Source organism: Pinus tabuliformis, chromosome J, assembly GCF_031772625.1.
Source record: "Pinus tabuliformis cultivar Carrire ecotype Pingquan chromosome J, CPIR1, whole genome shotgun sequence".
Lineage (NCBI taxonomy): Eukaryota > Viridiplantae > Streptophyta > Pinopsida > Pinales > Pinaceae > Pinus > Pinus tabuliformis.
This window is the reverse complement of record NC_142295.1, coordinates 208633843-208645641: the sequence shown is the minus strand read 5'-3', so window position 1 is coordinate 208645641 and position 11799 is coordinate 208633843. Positions and strand designations below refer to the sequence as shown.

Genomic DNA, 11799 nt, shown 5'->3' with positions numbered 1-11799 from the left:
ATTTTTATTATAAAAAGATGTATATAGATTTTAAATTTACATTTTAAAATTCGACTTCCACCATGATGTTTAAAATATTATTAAAAAATATTAATTGGAAAATAAAAGTAAAAATGATTGAGTATACTTATCTCTTTTTACAATGACAATACTTTCACTTGATATGGATAAACCAAACATAAATGACTATGAAAATTAACTCATAAAATTATATAATTAATATCTTATTACTTATTTATGTTAGTGTTGTGATAATAATGATTATACACATAACTTCTTGTGTAATATGGTGTATTTTAAATTAATTTAATGTTGGTGGGATTTAATGTTTTAAAAATATTTGTAAAACAAGATTATGTTATATGGTTATTAAAATGTAAATTTGTATTTTTATTATAAAAATATGTATATAGATTTTAAATTTACATTTTAAAATACAAATGATATTTAAAATGTTGGAAAAAAATATTAATTGGAAAATTAAAAAAATAAATAAAATTATTTAAGTTGACTTGTAATGTAATTAAAATGTACTACTTGATTGTGATATTTGTTTGTATGCCTAATATAATATTGTGCATTACTTGCTATATTTTAAATTAATAGAGGCCTTTTGTAATATTTGGACAAAAATCATAAATTTGATTTTTTAATATATATATATAGAGAGAGAGAGAGAGAAAGGTAAATTGTATGTGGTTTTCAAGTTTAGCATGTTCATATTAACCTGACTATGAGAGAGTTAATAAAAATAAATTTATAAAATTGTAAAAATATATTATGATGATGATGGTGATTGTCAACATACCAAACATTGGTCTATTGGACCTAAAGAAACAAATTATTTATTTTGATTTAAGATTTTATTGGAGAAAAGCCTCCAGAGCTCACTATCCTTTTGACATTGTAAAAGGCTAGGAAAATAAGTATTGTAACATGGTCATCATAGCATGGCCAAAGCCATTTTGACATTGTGAAAGGTAAGAAAATAAGTATTGTAACATAGTCATCATAGCATGGCCAAAGCCCCATTGCAAATTCTCTTGTTTTTCTTTTTAAGAATTTTAACTTAATTTTGTGAAAAAATAATGTATGTAATGTAAATGTGAGAAAAATGTTAAAAGTAATTAAAAATATATTCTTGAAAATTTGAAATTCCTCTAATATAGCTTCGGCCATGCTATGTATTAAAATATAGTTTGAGTGTGTACATTAAAAATAATAATACAATTTGCACTTGATTTTTTGGTTGGTATAAAAAGCTATTATATGAAAAATAATGTAATACAACTATAATATGATCAATCAAATTTTTTAAAATGCGAAGTCTAAATCAGAAATTATTGTTTGCAAAATAAAAGTAAAATAGTCAATTAAAAATACTTAACAAAGTGAAAATTTCCTTAAAAAAAATTAATAATGTATTAAAAAGAGTTTGAGGATGTACAAAAATTCTACTAATATATGATGAATCTTTGTCAAAAAAAACTTTTTACTAAAGCATTTCCAGCATCCCCTCCCCCTCTACTGTTCTTTCCATTTGCCTTGTTGATGGGGCATACAATTAAATATTTTATATTTTTTTGAAAATCCAATAAACAATGATCCATTATAGATTTCACTAATTATGTATGAAATTGCAAAACAATTCCATTTACCTTTTTCGATCTATTTTCATTTCTTGATACCTATCACTTAGCTTTAAAGTTTTAAATAATGATTTTATTTTGTACCAAAATATATAAATCTAAAATCGTAATTTTCAATTGTTATTTTCAGGCCAAAAAAAGCTAGATAGCATTATATAAGAAATATAATGGCAAGTATTACATCATTTGCTAAGAAAATAGGTCCAGTCAATATATACAGAAACATAATTTGCAGATTAGCCAGAACCAAAAGATGATCCCCAATATGGCCTAATAAATTGAATGTGAAAGTATTATGCATAGAATGTAGATAATACCACTTCAATAGGACAATGGTGACAGTGTTTTGAAATTTTTTTGTGGTTGGTATGTGAAAGCCATAATTGTAACCCATAAAAATTTGAAATTTAAAATAAAATTAATCTTATTTCACTTCCCTATTTAAATAATTAATAAAAAAAAAATTCAGAAGAAAAATCTCGATGTAATTATATTAAGGAAATATAATATGCTGAATACATGAGAGGAGATGAGAGGACAAAAACAGAGCAGCCCGGAGAAGCTTTAATTTGTAATAACAAATAACAAAAGTTGTAAATACTTTAATCAAATATTTTTTAAAACAATGATTATAAATACTAACCATCTCACATTAAATTGTGAAAGCAATTTCATGAAATCATTTGTAACTTTTTGTCAAAATATACAAAATTTAAAATCTTATTTGTATAAATTTTGAAATTTAAAAACCATTACATATCCTATTATGTGAAAAACCATATGAATGTGATCCATATAAATTTAAAATGTCAAAGATGCAGTTAAATTTTTTTATTTTTTAAATCACAAGTTTAAATCAAATTAATTAAACAAGTTAAATAATTAATATAACATCAAAATAAATCATTAAATCAAAGAGCAAAATTACAAAATTAAGCTAGAATTCTTAAAAAGAAAAAACAATAAGAGACTTCTATGGCTCTTTGGCCATGCTATGATGACTGTATTTTTACAATTTTATAAATTTATTTTTATTAACTCACCTATGGTTGGGTATTAAAATTCTTAAAAAATAAAATTAATAAGAAACATCTCCCTTAATTATAATATACTTTTACACTTTTGTATGTTTATTTATTTATTTATTTTTGTGAGTTTATTTATTTTGTTTATATTTTTACAATATTAGGTATACAATCAAATATCACATCACACAACACAATATCACATAATAAATACAAAGGAAACTTAAATAATATTATAATCTTATTGTATAAATTTTTTATTTTTCAATTAATATTTTTTTATGGGCATTTTGAATATCGTTTGTGGTAGTAAAATAAAATAAACTTATTGAAATTTATGATTTACATATTGTACAAATATTATAAAAGCTAACATTTATTAAATTTCAAATTTTAAAAGTTTCAATTAATTTAAAATACATCAAATATACACAATATTATAGGTATACAATTAAATATTACCAAGAGGCAACACAATTCAATACTTCACACATTTAAAATGTGAAGTTGATTTTTTTTTCAAACACATCAATTAATTTAAGTATTATGTTTTATTAAATAACACAATTTTAGATTTTTACAATGATTTATAATTGGTATAAAAAAATTCAATTAATTTAAAATACACCAAATTATGCACAATATGTAGAATCAAAATACACAACACAACACATTTCAATACATCACAATATCACATAATAAATATTTAAATTATAATCTTATTTGTATAACTTTTTAATTTTCCAATTAATATTTTTGGTTAAATCACAGTGTAAACATCATTTGTGATAGTTATATAATTTTGGTTAAATCACATTTTAAACATCATTTGTGATAGTTATATAAAGTATTATATGAAAACCATATGAATAATGCAAAAGATTTGAAATCAAAGTTTGACATGCAATATGTAAAGTTTGTTCACCAACTTAAAACAAAACTAATCTTATATTAATTAATTAAATGAAATACATGTCAAAAATCATTAATATATAACTTATTTGTGAAACTAGAAAATTAAAATAAATAAAATTAAAATTTTAAAACTAAAATAGACAATTACATAAAATAATTATTAAAAATTAAAATACAACTCCTTCCCAACTTCAAGCATCCTATTTTTGAAAATTGTGAGAAAGACCCTTTTTAAAATAAAAATCATTATTATCTTTTAAAATTTATAAGTTATTTTTAATACTCCACTTGTTGCTAAGGAAATAATAACATGTGAAATAAATGTATAAATGCAGTTTTAAAATGTAAAGATACTCATACAAATAACATAATACTCGTATTCAAATACTCATAACCAAATAACATAACATTATTGTACAAATATTCTGAAACATTAAATGTCAATAATTTTAAAATGAAAAATACACAATGTTAATGTGTATAATTATATATTTATATACACACAACACAACATCACATATCACAACACAACACCACATATCACAACACAACACAACACAACACAATACAACAACACAAATATAAATTTTTATTAAATAACAAAATTTTAAATGTAATTTTATGAGTTATTTTTCATGTGTGCTTGGTATATAAAGTATCATGTGAGAGTAATGTGAAGCAGATTTTTTTTCAAAAACATCAATTCATTTTAAATATTAATTTTTATTAAATAACATAATTTTAAAATGTAATTTTGTGAGTTAATTTTTATAGTCATTTTGGTTGGTATAAAGGCTATGCTGTGAAAAAGAAGTAAATATGTTCAATCAATTTTTTTTAAACACAAAGTTGAATAATTTTTTATAAAAGCATTAAAAATAAAAAATCATTATATCAGAAATCATATTTTAAGTGACTTGTATCATAAAATTATTGTTTGCCAAACAACTTAAAATAAAATGTTAAAATTAAAAAACTTGTAAAAAAAAAAAAAAGACAACTATCCAAGACAATGAGACTCCTCCAAGATAGCTTTGGCCATGCTATCTTGGAAGGTTGGGAGAAGGGGTCAACCCCCTCTCCAAAAAAAACTGATTATTATTGAAGTATTGTTTTTGAGTGGTACATCAAAAATAATAATACAATTTACAACTACAAAGATTCTTCTTCCTTTGCCAATGCACTCCCCTTCTTGGTCCTGTTCTTTCCATCTACCTTCCCCTTCTTGGTCCTGTTCTTTCCATCTACCTTCTTGGTCCTATTCTTTCCATCTACCTTCTTGATCCCTGCATACCATTAAAAAAATTATAATTTTGATAATATTTTAAGATAATCAATAACAAACAACTAAATATTTTTTTAAGACCAGATCAGAATTAGTCCATTAAACATGGAGTAAGAAATTGCAAAACAATTCCATTTACCTTCTCATATATAATTTTTTTGTTACGACACTCTGCATCTGGGTTTGAGTGGAAACGCTTCCCATCTATTTTTTTTATACTGTTTCATATAATAAGAAGCTTCAAAGTTGTAATAATAATTTTATTAATTTTATTTTAAAATAATAGTTGTAACTAATAAAAATTTCACTCACCATTTCACATGCAATTCCATCTTCTCATTTATAACTTCTTGTCAAAAGCCCTCTGCATCTGGGTTTGAGTGGAAACGCTTCCAATCTAATTTTTTTTATACCTATTTCATATAATAAGAAGCTTCAAAGTTGTAATAATAATTTTATTTTAAAATAATAGTTGTAACTAATAAAAATTTCACTCACCATTTCACATGCAATTCCATCTTCTCATCTATAACTTCTTGTCAAAAGCCCTCTCTCCGTCCACTTGTTTTATGCCTGTTCGATAAAATAAGATACTTAAGGAGCCATTTACGCACTTCAAGATTGACTGATTCAATCAAGCTAACCAACTTGGTAGCTTACCTTAAAATAAATAACAAAATACATTAAAATAAATTAATTACGTTAAAAAAACATGGGCCGGACTCTCTGATTGGTCATTGCGCTCACAGAATATCAAAATATATTTAAAACATGTATTACATTCATGTGCCACACTCTGAGGGGAGGTCATTGGGCTCACACAAGTCACTACAGTTGCCTGGCCTGGCCTCAGTAACTCAGTCTGTTGATGGGAGAGCAGTCGAGGGCCTACAGCACAAGACAAAAAACTGAATTGAGTCTGTTTGCCCTACAGCACGAGACAAACTACTGAATTGAGTCTGTTTGCCCCTACAGCGTAATACAAACTACTGAATTGAATCTGTTTTGTCCTACAGCGTAAGACAAACTACTCAATTGAGTCTTTTTTGCATTAATAGCGATGTACACCCATTATAAATTTTGCTGAACCGGTACAGTTGGGAACCATACCCATTGTACAATTCAGTATGTTTTACATATGGTACATCAATTGACCTGTACCATATTTGATCAAACTATCTATCAAAGTCCAGAAGAGCTTATTTATGCATGATTAATTTGTTACTTTGAAAAGCTACACAACATTCAAAAAAGATAAAGATATATTCATTGTTGATTATACAGGATGAATATAGTGAATTTGCAATTTACCTTCAAGAGCAATAGAAATATATTTTTGGGTTGCCTTGAACAATAGAATATTCCCCCTACAGGCATCTTATGATATATCAGTTTGGAGAGCATCAGACTGAAGATATATTTCAGGTTCCTGGAAGAGTAGAATATTCCCCATACAGGTATCTTAAGGATGAGAGAGAAATAATAGTAAAATAATTATTGGACATGTATCAGATTGTGTCTAGTAAAAGCCCCTGTCTATCCAGTAGTGTGACAGATCGGTTTGGGGAGCATCAGACTGAAGATCTGAAGGTTGCATGTTCGGTCCACACTCACCACCATTGTATTTTTGTAATTCATTCTTTAAAAGGTTTGTTGAACACTAAATCGATAAATGAAGGCAATACAGGGAATTACTATGACAAAAGAAAAGTTCATTCCTGTAACACTCAAGCAGGCATCTGTCAAATACTTGTAACAGAAGGTGAAACTAAATGACTTCATTAATAACTTAAGTTTGTCTATCCAGTAGTGTGACACCTACATTTGGAGAGCATCAGACTGAATATCTAAGGTTGCATGTTCCGTCCACACTCACCACATTGCATTTTTCTGTAATCAATTCTTCAAAAGGTTTGTTGAACTAATTAGATAAATGAAGGCAGTCCAAGGAACTACTATGACAAAAGAAAAGTTCACTCTACATGGCAAACTGCAACACTCAAGCAGGCATCTGTCAAGTACTTGTAACAGAAGGTGAAACTAAATGACTTCATTAAGAACTTGTATGTCTATCCGTAGTGTGACACCTAGGCTTGGAGAGCATCAGACTGAAGGTTGCATGTTCGGTCCACACTCACCACATTGCATTTTCTGTAATTCGTTCTTCAAAAGGTTTGTTGAACTAAATAGATAAATGAAGGCAATCCAAGGAATTACTATGACAAACGAAAGTTCACTCTACATGGCAAACTGTAACACCCAAGCAGGCATCTGTCAAATACGAGCATCACACTGAAGGTTGCATGTTCAGTCCACACTCACCACATTGCATTTTCTGTAATTCGTTCTTCAAAAGGTTTGTTGAACTAAGTAGATAAATGAAGGCAATCCAAGGAATTACTATGACAAACTAAAAGTTCACTCTACATGGCAAATTGTAACCCTGAAACAGGCATCTGTCAAATACTTGTTACAGAAGGTGAAACTAAATGACTTCATTAGTAACTTAAGTTTTTCTATCCAGTAGTGTAACAGCTAGGTTTAGAGAGGGTCAGACTAAATAGATAAATGAAGCAAATCCAAAGAATTACTGTGACTATTAAAAAAAACAAAAAAATCACTGTACATGGCAAACTGTACCAACTCAAGCAGGCATCTGCCAAATACTTGTAACAGAAGGCTGGCTCTCACAGACTTTTGAAGTGAAATATGATGCCTTGAGCACTGACATGAACACTGGTCAGGCAAAATCAGTAGCCTATTGCTTTTCAAAGTAGAAATTGATTCACAAAGAGAAGCTTTTATGCATCTATGATAAGGAAATATTGACCCTTATGCATGTTGTCGAAAAATTCAAGCCATATTTATCCGGACAACACCTCAAAATTGGAAGAGCATGAAACTTTGAAGTATTCATTTCTTATCTATGCTATCTATCGTAGAACTGGGATGGAAAAAAGAATTATTAGCTGTATGTGCAAAAGATGAGAGGGCAGCTGATAGGCTACAAAACTCCAAAAAAACCTAGGAGGAGGACAATGGGTATGCATTTCCAGGCAATCTGATTTTTTTATAAGAATTGCACATATCTAGTACCGAAATCCATATTTTAACAAGGCGGAGATAGAAGAATGCCAATCCTCATCTGCTGTTGGTCAAAAGTTGACATTCCAGTGGTACTAGGACATTCCAAGGATCTGGAACTTCTCATGCAAGCTATTCAATCAAAGTCCTGATAAATAAGGGGATTTAGGCATTGCACAAGTAGCAACCTCTTGATCCACCAGCAGCAGAGATTGACCATCTTAAATCTTGCCCTAAACTTGAAAGACTTCTCGATTGGAAAGAAGATGGCAATTCAGTCTCCGTAAATTGCAATGGTTTTCAAATGGGAAAAAACTTTACCCTAATTAAACTCGAGTGGATCCAAATGGTTGTTCATGGGAGCTAGACTGTGAATCAGAACTACGCATTGGTATATCTACCGCGGCACAGACACCTTATTTGGACATGGTAACAAACCATGCAAATGACCGATTATCAAATCAGAATACTGAGTGCTAGAGACTGATAATAAAGTGACCAACCAATTATCAAATCAAAACATTGAGTAGCGCAGACTGATCACTAAGTGACCAATTTTAAATCAGAGGGAAGATACACAACCGATTACACTGATTAAGAAAACAAACAATACCATATACGTATACATAGAAACCCCAAGTACCCCAGATATAAGTTATAGATAAAGTTTACTGTTCGTCCTCACAACAAGCTATTCATAGAGCAATCCTGACACCCTTTCTTTGTGAAAAATCTAGACATGTCACGAGAATTGTGTGCCATACAGCAGCCCAAAAAGTCTAGACACTTGATTATGATTAATCGTGTGAGTCATCAAATAAAAAGCCTGCTAATAAAGTCATCAAACCTTTCTTCCAGAAAATTATAGACACACGCATCAATAAACTGTGTATTCTACGCTGCAAGACATGCTGAATTGGGTCTGTTCTGGTTAATAGCAATATGTCAGCCCTCCATCCCTAATTATTGGATGCACAATAGGTGATCGTGTCAATTAAAATCTTCTCACCATTGGCATCCAACCAACCAGAATGACTAGAGCAATTGACTGTACTCCATATTACCCTGCCACTAGCGCCATGGTTTACACTGTATTCAGTAGATACCAATATATTGTAATCTAGTCTATGCCCTTGGTATTGCATTAATTGGCTATGATATGCATGTAATTAAAGCGTAGTTTTCATGTCAGCTATTATACATAGTACTATTGATTACCGGGGGTTATTTACAGGTCATTCTATTCAGTCTTGTTGACCTGAATCACACCTTGGCTAACTCTTTAATCCGAGTACAGGTCATTCTATTCAGTCTAGAGATTGGTATCAGGGTAAGGTGTAATTCTAGGCTAATCTCAATTACTAAACCATATAATAGTGTGAACACTAGAGCTCAATTCAGAACAAGCTTAAGCATACTAAGAGCAAGCTGCGTATAGGGCTAAGAACTCACTTATGTTCCATGAAAACCGGTATTACACTCTGATCACTCACCACGTAGTAGTTCTATTATCTCATGTAGCATCTATCTAGAAGAATATTTGCTAGTTTACAAGTTGCTTATTTATCTATATAATGATGAACTCATACAGGGTAATAATGACGCATTTAGGAGTAATATGCTGGTAGCTTAATTTTCTTAAGTGTACATGATAGCAGCGTAATTCAAATCTTAACATACCCTTAGTTATATGTCTAGTTAATTCAAGAATATGTAAAGAGGCTGCTATGGTTCTGATCAAGGGAATGCAGAATTATTTGTACTACTAGCCTCTACATATTGAACTTCTAGAAAAGGTTTCTAAGAAGAAGACTCTGGAAACCCCAAAATCTTTTTTAGACTTGGTTATTAGAGGGTTTTATGCTAATGCTAAATCAGCACAAATATGTTGAAATTTCATAAACAATATTCAAAAAATAAAACCTAATAAACAATACCAAAAAAATAAAACCCAAAGAATTTAAAGAACTAAACACATCACAGATTATGAAATAAAACCCAAAGAAATTGAAGAACCAAACACATCACAGATTATAAACTTCTAAAAACAATTTCTAAGAAGAAATTTCTGGAAACTTGAAACCTTATTTAGATTTGAAACCTTATTTAGATTTGAACATTCAAGGGTTTTATGCTAACACTAAATCACTCTCAATTTATTGAACTTTGATAACAATACTCAAAAATTAAAACCTATTAGGACATAAACAGTACCAAAAAAACTAAAGACAGAACAACTAAACTCATCAAAGATTATAAAGTCTTTCCCAACCAAAAACCAGAAACATAAAAGAACCAAACTCATCAAATGCAAATGCAATTGGGAATAGGAAGTTTTTAACTAAAACCATAGTGCATATGTATCTAATCCCTAATCTTATGAGATAGGAGAGAAACCAAAAAGTTAACGTTAATCTCACCTGTAATCTAAAAAATACACCGCAGCCGTGTCTTCCAGGACTATTTATTGGTCATATAGTTCTTCAACTACACCGGCACAAGTTAATCCAAAGAAAAGAAAAAAAATATGATAAAACTTCTAGTAAAAACACTAATCTATCCATGAGATATTGAAATACAATTATGTCATCTGATAATGTAATACTACCATCAAAAATTTAAATACCAAATAAATAAAACAGTACCTACCTTCTCAGTCTTCACAATTAAATCAATCATCCCGTCTTATGCTCATTGCAACATCGCCCTCCCTCTTTTGCTCATTGCAACATCGCCCTAGCTCTTTGACCCAGCAAACAAGTACCAACCTCTCAAACCAGAAGCAAAAGAACAGCAAACAAACCCAAATCTACACCAACCACCAGAACCAAAAAAACAGCAAACAAACCCAAATCTAGACCAACCAGGAAAAGAAAATAAACAGAAACAAAATAGATAAAAAGTAAAAGAAAATGCAGACAGAAATTAAGCATGGCCATGCTCCAGGAAAAAAAGAAAACACAGAGTATCAAAATGCAACAAACAACAAAATCTGTCCTGCTCTTCTGTCTAAACCCAACAAATTCCAAAATCTGTCAGGCTCTATTATCTAATTTGTTCTACCAATCTCCTTCTCCGCCAAGCTCCAGCGAAAAATAAGCCCACCATCTCTCCAATCTTCTGCTCTCTCCTTCTCCGCCAAGCTCCAGCTAAAAATAAGAAGCCCACCATCTCTCAGATCTTCTGCTCTCCACTCTTGCTCTGTCGGCCAAGGTAGCAAATGAAAGGCCAAAATTCTCCACTCTGGCTCCTGCCGGCCAGGCTAGCAAATGCCTACCAGCTACCATCTATCAGATACTCTACAATCTTTCGCCCTCCACTCTTTCTTGCTCTGCCGGCCAAGCGTGTAACTGTAATCCCTTTGTTTCCGGGTGCCATGGCATCAGGTTGTTGAGAATTTTGCAGATCATATATTGTGAAACCTGGAACGACCTCAGCAGCTGGACGACTGTCATGATTAGGATGCCGTTGTGCCCACTGTCCTGACAATCTTTCATCAAGTTGTGCCCACTTCCCCTGCGTTTCAGAACATGTACTTTCTTTCATAATATTGTTGCATGTGTTCCATAGGATTGCAACCTAGTTAAACCAGCCTCCATTTCGCAACAAACTTGTCTATGCGCTCTCTGGCAGGCTCCTCCCATAACTATGCAACAACAAATATCTGAAGAGGCGTGTGCTTGCAATATTGTACTGCAACCATTTACCTTTGGATCACATGAACTCATCCAATTAGGAGGAGAAGAGATGATGCAGTTGTGTGGACATGCTGGCTTTTTAAGCAATGGCACAGGAACTGATGAAGGCGAGTGTAAAGAAGTGTTATAGAGCTTTCTACCGA

General features: G+C 30.6%; 1 long non-coding RNA gene across 1 annotated transcript; it reads right to left on the bottom strand.

The window, feature by feature from the left end:
• Window positions 1-4594: 4594 nt before the first annotated feature.
• On the bottom strand, window positions 4595-11296 carry LOC149226421 (uncharacterized). The gene is made up of 4 exons (XR_016247033.1): window positions 10608-11296; window positions 10379-10445; window positions 5373-5447; window positions 4595-4875 (listed from the first exon to the last, which is right to left on the bottom strand). It is a non-coding gene; the product is annotated as an uncharacterized LOC149226421 (long non-coding RNA).
• Window positions 11297-11799: the final 503 nt, after the last annotated feature.